Genomic DNA, 12,072 nt, shown 5'->3' with positions numbered 1-12,072 from the left:
AAAAAAAAGAAAAAAAGAAAGAAAGATAAAAGTCAAAACAGGAGGCAATGTTGTGGCACAGTGGCTTAGGCCACTGCGTGCAATGCTGACATCCCATGTGAGCACTGGTTCAAGTCCCAGCTGCTCCACTTCCCTTCCAGCTCCCCGCTGTTGCACCAAGGAAAGCAGCAGAGGATGGCCCAAGTATATGGGTCCCTACATCCATCGGAGATCCGGATGGAATTCCAAATTCCTGGCTTCAGCCTGGCCCAGCCCTGGCCTTTGAGGCCATTTGGGGAGTGAACCAGCAGATGGAAGATCTGTCTGTCTCTCTTTCTCTCTCTCTCTCTGTGAGTTCTACCTTTCAAATATTAAATATTAAAAAAAAAAAGTAAAAAGAAAAATAACAAATAAAAAGGTAAGCAAATGTTGAAGAAGGGAATGAAAGCCAAAAGTTGGCTCTTTGGAGGAAAAAAAACTAATGAAATTAATAAACCATGGGCCCAGTTAATTTCAAAAAAATAAAAATAAACTAGAAAAGTTGGAAACAAAAAGATCCAAAAAAGGAGCTACTAATACAAAGTGTAAAGGATTTTATGTACAATCTTAAGCTAGTAATTTTGAAAAGCAAAGTGAAGAGGATTTAGCAGATACAAATTTATAAAATGCCAAATTATAGACCAGTGCTACGGCATAGTAGGCTAAGCTTCCACCTGTGGCACCAGCATCCCAAATGGGTGCCTGTTCAAGTCCTGGCTGCTCCACTTCCAATCCAGCTCTCTGCTGTGGCCTGGGAAAGCAGTAGAAGATGGCCCAAGTCCTTGGGCCCCTGCACCCACATGGGAGACCAGGAAGAAACTCCTGGCTCCTGGCTTCAGATCGGCTCAGCTCTGGCCATTGTGGCCATTTGGGGAGTGAACCAGTGGATGGAAGACTTTTCTCTCTGTCTTTCTCTCTCTCTCTCTCTGTAACTCTACCTCTCAAATAAATAAAATAAATCTTAAAAAAAAAAAGATGTCAAATTAAAGCAAAAGGAGAGATGCTCAGAGTGAGCGGCAATAGAAGATGAATTAGAAAAGGCCAAGAACAACTGATGGGAGAGCCTGCGTGCGCAGCGCCACCCTTGGAGCGCCTTTCACTGCCGTGTGAGCAGGTTTTACTCACTGGAAGACCCAAGCCAAACATCCCCACTTTCCTTTTCACACACTAAAGCATGCTCTATGAAGCACAGGCCTCTCTCAACATCACCACCGTGGTCCCCAGTGGACAACTCTGAGAGCAACCTGCTGCTTGTATGAAGACACAATTCCATCCAAAACACGAAGGTATTTCAAAAAATTAGTGGAAAATGCAATTAAAACATAAACCTGGGGCCGGCACTGTGGCCTACAGTGTCGGTTCAAGTCCTGGCTGCTCCACTTCCAATCCAGCTCTCTGCTATGGCCTAGGAAAGCAATAGAAGATGGCCCAAGTCCTTGGGCCTCTGTGCCCATGTGGGAGACCTGGAAGAAGCTCCTGGTTTCAGATTGGCCCATCTTTGGCCATTGCAGCCATTTGGGTAGTGAATCAGTAGATGGAAACCCACTCTCCTCTCTCTCCCTCCTCCACCTCTCTGCCTCTGCCTCTAATTCTGCCTTTCAAATAAATCAATAAATCTTTAAAAAAAAAAAAACCATAAACTTATTTTGGTGCAAAAAAATTCTGAAATCCAGGCACACAAGAAATCTTCCAAAAGGTCACAGAAAATGCATAGTATGAAAAAAAACTGCATGGATCTCAAAATTTTTTGAACCACAATAAAATTATCTTTTAATTCCATCTTCCTTGAATTCTTGAAAGTATCCTACTTTATGATACTATCAAAAATATGACACTATTTTTATGTATTTTCTGTTAGTAAAATGGTAACACATTGTACTTATCACTCTGCAAATTGCCTTTTAACTAGTCTTGTAGAGTTTCATCATAGGAAACACATACTGTACTGTGACCAGCTCAAACACACGAATATAAAACACTCATAACCAGGGCTGGTGTTGTGGTGCAGCAGGTTAGCACCGGCTGAGTCTCAGCTGCTCCACTTCCCACCCAGCTTCCTGCTAACATACCTGGAAAAGCAGTGGAGGATGGCCCAAGTGCTTGGGCCCCTGCCACTACATGGGAGAAATGGAAGAAGCTCCTGGCTCCTGACTTCAGCCTGGCCCAGCCCTGGCTGTTGTGGCCATTTGGAGAAATGAATCAGCACACAGAAGACTCATTCTCTCTCTCTCTCATTCTCTCTCTCTCTCTGTCTATCCTGTAACTCTTTCAAATAAATATATAAATTTTTTTTAACAAATTGAAAATAAAAGCTCCTGAAATTTTGAGCCACTTTGTGTGCAATGTACCCTGTTGTTTTCTGTTCTTTGTTTCATACTCTATCACAACCCTCTAAGTTGATTTACTGCTTACTAACGGTCAAAGGCCAGATTCAGTGAGCCCTTCTCCAACTGACAGAATTTACATTGTCTTCTCCAGTTTTCCACTGCTGTCACAGTGTCCAGGGAACACTGCATGAATGAGAGTGTTTCTCCAGGGCAGAGACCTGGAGGTGGAAGTGAAGGATCCTAAGATATGGACATTGCTGATTTAGACAAACATCACAAGCCACCTTCCAAAGAACTTGTGTTTACTCTCATCAGCATTATACATGGGTACTTCAAAACATGAGCTTACTTTGGTGCAAAACATATTTTAATCAATTCACGCAGAATTCATTCAGTAAACACATGTTCCACAAACTTTTTGAAAACTCCTTGACTATGTGGATTTCAAAGTTTTCTGCACCAAAATCAACTTTGATTCCATTTTCCACGAACTTTATGAAGTGCCCTTGTTGAAAGCACATTTTTTATACCCTCATTCAATCAGTGCATTATCAAGTGTTTTGATCTTTTCCGATCTGATACATTATGAATGACCTTCTATTATAGCTCTGACTTGCACTCCTGTGAGACAGTTTGTGCGTCTTTATATATTCAATAGCTCACTTACATATCTTTTCTAGTGAATTTCTGTTTGTGTTCTTTGCTCATTTTTCAATGTTAATGACTTTTTTATTTCTAAGAGCTCTTTTTATGTTACAGAAAATAGCTCCTTTATCATATATGTTACAAATATTTTTTTCTCAGATTATCACATATCTTTTAACTTTATGATGTTTTTCTCATGCAGTGATTCTCATTTCTATCATGTAAAATTTGTCAATTTTTTTATCTTTTGGTTTCTGGTATTCATGTCTCTCTATACCAAGATTATAGAAAAATTCCTCTAGTGCCTTTTTACCTCCAGTCTTTATTTAAAATTTTTTAAAGATTTATTTATTTGTTTGAAAGGCAAAGTTACAGAGAGAGGGAAAGACAGAGAGAGTGTTTTCCATCCGTTGATTCACTCCCCAAGTGGCTCCAGTGGCCACAGCTGAGTGAGGCAGAAGCCAGGAGGAGCTCCCTCAGAGTTTCCCCGTGCGGGTGCAGGAGCCCCGGAATTGGGCCATCTTCTGCTGCCTTCCCAGGTGCATCAGCGGAGAGCTGGGGCAGCAGTGGAGCATATGGGATGCCAGTATTGCAGGCGGCAGCTTTACGAGTGATGCTACAAGGCTGGTGCCTACTTAAATTTTTATACACTTATGTTTGTCTAAGACACAAATTAGGAATCTTGCTTCTTGGAGCTGGCGCTGTGGCACTGTGGCTTAACGCCCTGGCCTAAAGCGCCAGCATCCCATATGGGAGCTGGTTCTAGTCCTGGCTGCTCCTCTTCCGATCCACCTTTGTGCTGTGGCCTGGGAAAGCAGTAGAAAATGGCCCAAGTCCTTGGGCCCCTGCACCCGCGTGGGAGACCCGGAAGAAGCTCCTGGCTCCTGGCTCCTGGCTCCTGGCTTTGGATCAGGAGACCGGAAGAAGCTCCTTGCTTCTTTGGATCAGTGCAGCTCCAGCCATTGTGACCAATTGGGGAGTGACCCATAGAATGGAAGACCTCTCTCTCTCTCTCTCTCTCTCTCTCTCTCTCTCTGCCTCTCCTCTCTCTGTGTAACTCTGACTTTCGAATAAATAAATAAAATCTTAAATAAAAAAAAAAGGAATCTTGCTTTCCTTTTTTCTCCTAGGTAGTCTTCTGGTTGTGAAGACCCTGTATTTCCCTATAAATCTGAAATACTGCCTTCATCACAGATTAACACATGAGCACACACACACACACAAACACACACCCTTTTTTTTTAAAACAAAAGATTTATTTATTTATTTGAAAGGCAGAGTTACAGAGAGTCAGAACCAGAAGCACAGAGAGAGATCTTCCATTCGCTAGTTCATTCTCCAGATGGCCACAACCAGGAGCCGGGAGCTTCTTCGAGGTCTCCCACTTGGGTACAGGGACCCAAGCACTTGGGTTATCCTCTGCTGCTTGCCCATGTGCATTAGGGGAGAGCTGGATGGGAAGTAAACCAGTGCCCATATAGGGATGCCGACGCTTCAGGCTGCAGCTTTACCCACTATGCCACAGCGCCAACTCCATACATGCCTATTTTAAAGGGCTCTTTATTCTGTTCCACTTGTTCAGCCAACCTATTCTTTTTAAAATGCTTCATTTCCGTTAGAGCTGGAATCTCCTTTTTTCTATTTTCCATGCATGCTAATTTTTCCATATGAACTTAGAATCAGCTTTTTTACTCCCAGAATAATCCTATTGGTAATTCTATTAGGATCACACGTTAATTGTATAGAGAAAGTGACATTTTTATAACGCTGACTCTTCCTGGCCAAGGTTACATAATCTTTCTGTTTAAGTCTATTATACTCTCTTGCTGTGTGCATGTTATATATAAATGTAATGTTATTATGCTTATAACTAAGCACTTTCTCTCTTGTTGCTGATGTAAGTGGGATTTTTTTCTTCCATCATGTTTCTAGCTGGATGTTTATGTGGGAAAGCTACTGGTTCTTGTGCATTAGTAAGCATCCAACTACCTCACTGAATTCTCTTGTTTGTCTTTTAGACTTGCCTCCTCCTTCTCATTTTTATACCTCTTATTTCTTTCTCTTATCTAATTACACCAGCTCCTTCCTACAGAACAAGGTTATGTAATTATGATACTTAATCATGATTTTAATGGGAATGCATCTAGTAGTCACCATTGCAATACTAAGCAAAACTGTGGCCACTGTCTTGACAAAGACGTATTTTCCCACATCATGGACATATCTAATTATTCCTATATGAATTTTTATTAGAAACAGATGCTTAATTCTTCATGAACCATTTGAGCATCCTACTTTCTCTGCAGATCCTTTAACATGGCCAGATTTCATTACTAGAAATACTACAAGTCACCTCTCCTTACATTCCCCCCCCACACACACACTCAGAAACCACGCGACCATGGAGTTATTTCAATGAGCTTCTAGGATCAATTTGTTAATAATTATTAGGATTACACACCTTCGCTTTCAAAATCAGTATCCCTTCCTAGTTCTGTGTGCACACACTGTTCTTTTGGCACAGCCGTGACACTAGCTACAGAAAAGGAACGTCCACGCTCTCGCTCTGCTCTGGAACAGTTTCACCAGCGTTCGAATCACCTGTGCCTTCAGGAGTTTGAAAAGTCCTCCTGAGAAACCACTGGTCCTAGGACTGAGGAAGAACAGGTTTTTGACATCATTCTCACTCCCTTCTATGGTAATTAGTCTGCTTAAATTTTATTCTATTCTGGTGTCTGTTTTTTCTTTAAAAAAAAAAAAGAACACATATTTTCATATTACATAAACTATTTCTAAACATAGAAAAAGATCCTAGGAGCTTCACTGTAAGAAGTAAATATAGTGTCCACCCCAAACTATCAGGACAAGGCCCAAACTGCCTGCTTCCTAACTCCTGCACCCCTAATTCCTCACTTTTCTGTTAGGCCCCAGCTTTTCTCACCAGACAGGTGTGCAACAAATCAGAAACATGCTCCCAAGGAACATGGGGCTGGCACCCTGGCCCCGGCCTCCAGCGCCCTCCCAGGATGACTGCTCCAACTCACCTCGCCTTCCCTTCCACAGTCAAATTTCTTCTCTGAGCCCTCCAACAGCCCCTCTCCTATCTTTGAATCCAGCAGCCCATGCCATTGCATTCACTCCATACCCGAGGCACAGTATGAAAAACACCCGCAGGGGGGCATTCACCTGGCACACAGGGTCCTGGCCTCTAAAAGCATGACATCTGGGTGATGGGTTAGCACTGGTGTTGGGCACAGCAGGTTAAGCTGCCACCTGCAACACTGGCATCCCATATAAGCAAGTCCTGGCTGCTCCACTTCTGATCCAGCTTCCTGCTAATGCGCCTGGGAAGGCAGCAGATGACCCATGTGGGAGACCCGGATAGAGTTTCTGGCTCCTAACTTCGGCCTGTCCCAGCTATGGCCACTGCAGCAGCCATTTGGGGAGTGAAGCAGCAGACAGGAGAGCTGTGGCTTTCTCTGTCTCTCCCTTGCTCTCTTTAACTGCCTTCCAAAGAAATAAGTAAATCTTTTCAAAACAAACCAGGTAACCTGCCTACAAGTAACAAGCCCCCAGGAAACTGCCAGGAGTGACCCAGGTGAGGCAAGCAGAGCTCACTGGGGGGTTACTAGAGAAGACAGAGAAGCCAGGGACACAATCAAGGCTGCAGGCAGACATCCAACTGGCCAGGGTAGAGGCAAAGAACACGTGGGCCCGGAGCCCCAGCAAGAGGTGTGGACATGACACAGCAGGCTTCAGGAGCCACCATGGGCCCCCTGCAGCGGGGTAACAGGAAGCAAGTGGTATTTTGGCCACACCCCTTACATTCTGTGATGCCAGACATGCATTCAAAGAAACGACGAGCTGTGCCAAGAACTTGGTGAGCTGGGGGCAGGCAAGCTAAACCACAACCCTATGCTGACGCCGCAAGTGACAATGGATGGGCGCACACACACAAGTTCAGACTGCAATGACACAGAGTAGAGTCACACGGCGGCACGAGGGTTCAAAACTGTTTACTGAGCTGCCCAATAAAAGTCACACTGCCACAAACTAACCTCAGGGGGCACGTGCGCTCACGCAGCGTCTCTCCTGATGTTCAAGCCACCCGATCACCCAAGGGGCTGGTCAAAAGCGCACATTCTGACTCCACAGGGCAGGCACATCCTGAGGTTCTGCATTTACTTCTCAGCGGATGCCGAAGCCACAGCGCCCAGGACTACGGTCTGAGTAGCCTCGGACTAGACATCCTGAGGCTCTTGCGGGTTCACAGGCGGCAGATGAAGGGCACTGACCACAGGCAGGAGAGAATCCTGGACGCTGCGGCAGAGCTCCCTGGCTAGCCATCCCCTCCTCTGTTCCCGGTGGCATTCAGTACCAGGCAGGGGCTGCCTCACAGCCATTAGTAAGTGGAATCCACCCCCTGCATTTCACAACTACAGTCTAATTACTTTCCTGTAACCTCTCTCAGCAGCCCTAAGCCAGATCTTCCAAGTGTTGATGCCACTAATCAAGTCATAAAGCCTTAACGTGTCATATTATTAGCCTTGATAACAGAGCGCAAAACAAACCTGCAACAAGCAGTGTTTGCCTTGGATCTCAGCTGAGGCCATCCGTCAAGGGAACATTCACTCACAGGTCAAGGGGAAACGCTGGGGCCTTGGCGAGCCCACAGCCAGGCGGAGCTGTCGGGAACCAGAGCAGCTCTTTCAACAGATCATCTGAGAAAATTCTTTAAAAAAAGACTTCTTTCTTTATTTGAAAAGCAGAGAGACACAGAGAGAAGAGGGGAGAGCCAGAGACAGAGAGAGATCTTCCATCTTTTGGTTCACTCCCCCAAACGGCTGCAACAGCCAGGGGTGGGCCAGGCAGAAATCAGGAGGCGGGAATTCCTTCCAGGGGCCCGAGCATCCTCCACTGCTCTCTCAGACGCATTAGCGGGGAGCTGCACGGCAAGCAGAGCAGCTGGGACACAAAACGACACCCCGACAGAGGATGTGGGCACCCACTAAGAAACTTCTGGATGCCGATAATGACCTTTCTCAATCCCAGCCCCTCCCTCTCCTGTCCCCCTCTCCCTGGGTGATTTGGAAGCTGGAAGAAGCTTCCTGCCAAGTCCTCTCCCCTCGGGTTGCTTCCTTGGCAGTACAAACCACAGCGCTACCTGTCATGGCTCCAGTCTGAAACCAGACAGCCTGTGTCAGAAGCCGCACTCCTGTGCCCTGTGGGGACGAGGCAACACCAGAGAGCATGATCAGAGCCCGACTACCCTCTCCCCGACACACACACACACCCCAACAAGTCAAACAGCCAGTGTCCAGCCTGTGCCGGTCCTCCCCCGCCACACATGGGGCACACAGTCCCTGACCCCGAGGGCCTGGCAGAAGGGAGAAGTCACTCCGTGTGCCTGCAGCAACCACACTTTAAGCTCTCTGATGGCTGGCGGCTCCCTGTACTTCTCCAGAACATGACTACCGACGACTCCTCGTGCAGATGAGATGGCTGACTCTGGAAGGAAGTGAAGCCGAGGACACACTCTGCTGGGGGTCCGTGCACCTGCCCTGTGCTGACTAAGCAATTCGACAGGCAAAACTTCATCCGTCCTCCCATGGCCATGGGCAAGTGACTCACTCGATTACACAATAAGTTTTTTTTTTCTAATTTTTTTAATTATTTATTTGAGAGGCAGAAAGAGAGTTTTTATCTGCTGGTCCACCTCCCGGATGCCCTCAAGGGTAGATAGGGCTGGGCCAGGCGGAAACCAGGAGCCCAGAACTCCATCCAGGTCTTCATGTGGTGGTGGGAACCCCACTGAGACCTCACTGCTGCTTCCCAGGGTCTGCATGAGCAGGAAGCTGGAGTCAGGAGCTGGAGCCAAGGATGGAACCCAGGCACTTTGGATAAGGGACACCGGCATCTTAACTGTTAGGCCAAACCCATACTCCCACACAGCAAGTTTCAAAACTGAGAGCAGAAATCAGGTTCCTCCAACTAAATCCTAATCCTACCGCCCTCCCCTTGCAACTCCAAGAAAGTAGAATGGGGCTCGCCACTCTTTTCCAATCCCCCCAAAACTCCAGCCAGCCTTCAGCACCCCTTCTCTCTTAGGGAAGCAAGATAATTTAACCCCCTCCCCCACCACCCTGGGGGCCTGAGAGCCAGTCCTAGTTCGGCTCTCAGTGAGTTAGGTCAAGGGCAAGGCAAAGTCACATCCCCTCCTTGGGCCTTGGCTTCCTCTTCCCTGGAGTGAAGGGGCTGGGGAGATGACCTCTAAGATCCCCTCGGCAGTTAGGAGAGAAAGGAGGCGCTCCCAGATCACAGCCTCTGCTCTGTGCAGGGAGGCTGGGCTGCTCCAGAAAACTGATAAGAAGTTGTGTCCACAGAGAACCTGTCCACCAATCCCCACCCGTGGGCCGCACAGAGCGTCCCCAGCCCACACAGGAGGAGGAGCAGCAAGCTGCCAGCTGCCTCTGGTGAACTTGCCAGGAAGAAGTCTTAATTAAAGTTTCTGTTGCATTGCAGTGTTTGCTTTTTAATGACTTTTTAAATTTAGATAAATTATAAAATTAATTCATGTTCATTACAGAAAATCAGAAAACATTTTGTTTTTAACTTTTAAAAGCAGGAAATTTATTAGGAGAAAATCCCACTTGTAAACAAATCTGAATCTATTTATTAATTAAATCACACTGCAATGTAGAATCAAAGAAACCCTGCAGTCGTAACTGACCTTACAGTGTTGCACTGGGTGAGCCCTGGGCTACGCTACGTAATGGCACAGCGGTATCACGATGGTTCTGCCCAGTCTTCCACTGTGGGAGAAGGGGCTGGCGGGAACTCCATCTTCCCGGCCCTCTGCTTGAGCACTTCCCACCCTGCCGGCCCTTTCCAGACTGCTGGGGGCCACTCTGGTACGGCCTCATGGACGCCTCTTCCTGCAGCAGACGGTAACTTAGTCTACGAACAGGCTTGCGAAGGGGCTGGACTAGGTCCCACTCCAGGCTCAGCCTCACACATGCTCCGTGACCCTGGGAAAGTCACTCAGCCTCTCTGAACTTGAACTTCCTCATCTCTGAAACAGGAACAACAGTACCTGCTTCACGGAGTTGTCACGAGATTTAAATGAGAAAACGTGCGTAGAGCACTTGGCAAAGAGCCAGGCAGAGAGTACATGCTCAATAAACAGGATGATGATGATAACGAAGAAACAGCAGATTGTAACGACTTTCAAACTTTTCCTCGCCTTAACTCTACTAAGAAACTATATTTCACTCATGACCCAGTACATAAAATATCTACGTATACATATAATAAAAATGAACAAAACTGACAAGAAGCAAAGCTGACCTATACACATCTGATCCACTCATATTTTTGCATATTCTACTCTTTCTATTTTACTTCATGCTTCAAAATCGCTGATCTTGATCATCAGGTTGATGGCACAGCCCGGTGATGAATTACAAATTACCGCCTGAACAACACTGATTTATAGTAAGAACAATTACCTCCTCCTATAACTTCCATCTCACAATTCTAGCTTTCCCTTCTGTAACCACACAGACCAACTCCACTCCATCTTCCACAGACCTGTGAGTCTGAAGCATTCCCTGACTTCTCCAGCAGTTGCTGTATGTATCCTGCCTTCCCAATCCCCCAGCGTCTCCACCCCTCTCTTCTGGACTCCCTCCTTCCCCGGCATGCCTTCCCCGCTCCATCACGGCTGCCCAGGAAGGCCAGGCTCACGGAGCACTGCTCCTCCGGCAGCTCCCATGCAGCCCTGACACCATCATCCTCTGAAACCTCACGCCAGATGCTCCCTCCCTCCCCAGAGCAACTCCTCTTGGTTTCTTCCAGCTCAGCCCCGGCTCCTTCCAGAAAGCTGGTCCCGTCACACAGAGGTCTAGCTGCCTCTCTATCCTTCCACAAGTCAGACCAGGATGCCTCAAGGCTCTTCAAACAACAAGAGTGAAAGTGAGGAAGAGTTTCGATATGCACACGTGAGCCAAAACCTACAACCAGACAGTGCCTCCTTCCTACTCATCTCTGAACTAGCGCTGCCTGCCAACCCTGGAACCACACCAAGAAGGCCCCTCTACCCTGCCACATCTGTGTCCCTTCATGATGAACGTGGCCTTGAGATTCCTTGTCACAAATGGCAGCAAAGAGCCCTTCAGAGCCGAGGTCCCCCAGCACGGCCCCACCTGGACAGGAAGCGACAGCTATCAAAGACAGTCACAGTTTCCCATATCCTATCAGTTATTGTGGTTGTCAAAAGACGCATTCACGCTAATTAAAAAAGAATGAAATGCACACACACACACACACACACACACACTCGTGTCATAATGCTAATGAGTAACATTTTATAATTTGGGTTCAAAAAAATTTTCCAAAGCAATGACCAAAAAAATGTCTACTCTGTCTTCAAAACCCTAGGTGGCTCCTCCTTGCTCCTTTCTGTGTCACTGCACTTGGGGAGGCTGTCACAAACACCACGCTGTGAGTTGCTCCTCCCGCGAGAACCCTCACAAACCCACCGCCCAACATTCATGGCTTTCTTATATAATCAGCATCCCTACACAAAATACTCCAAGTTTTCATCAGCTTCACAACTGAGTGGAAAAATAAAAAAAAAGTACAGGGTCTCGCTTTTTAAAACCTCTGCATGATACTACTAGGATGCACTCATCCTCAGGCCTTTGCATGCTGACGCTGTTCATCCATTCTGCTGCTGTCCAAGACTCTACCGTGTGACCACGATGTATTTACCCATTCCCCAGCTGATTTTGCTATTATAAACAGTGCTGCGAGGAACATTCCCGGTGCCTGTGTGCATGGCTTTTTTCTTGACCAATATATATGCTCAGGACATGCAGCATGTGAACATACAACTTTACAAGACATAAGAGGAATACCTCTTATCTAAAATGCTTAGGACCAGGACTGTTCCTGATTTCAGATACTTTTGGATGTGGGAATATCTGCATATACACAATGGGAGATCTTGGGGATGGGATCCAAGTCTAAACATGAAATTCACATGTGTTTCCCAGACACCTTATCCGCAGAGCTTGCAGGT

General features: G+C 46.6%; 1 protein-coding gene and 1 pseudogene across 18 annotated transcripts in view; both read right to left on the bottom strand.

Moving 5' to 3' along the window:
• TRERF1 (transcriptional regulating factor 1) overlaps positions 1–12,072 on the bottom strand; it is a 226,174-nt gene that overhangs the window by 187,038 nt on the left and 27,064 nt on the right. The gene's annotated exons all lie outside the window — the stretch shown is intronic.
• The window catches only part of LOC138849662 (transcription elongation factor A protein-like 8), a 62,778-nt pseudogene that overhangs the window by 29,359 nt on the left and 21,347 nt on the right, over positions 1–12,072 (bottom strand).

Source organism: Oryctolagus cuniculus, chromosome 5 (genome assembly GCF_964237555.1).
Source record: "Oryctolagus cuniculus chromosome 5, mOryCun1.1, whole genome shotgun sequence".
NCBI lineage: Eukaryota > Metazoa > Chordata > Mammalia > Lagomorpha > Leporidae > Oryctolagus > Oryctolagus cuniculus.
The sequence above is the reverse complement of the archived record's forward strand: the minus strand, read 5'-3'. Positions and strand labels throughout refer to the sequence as shown.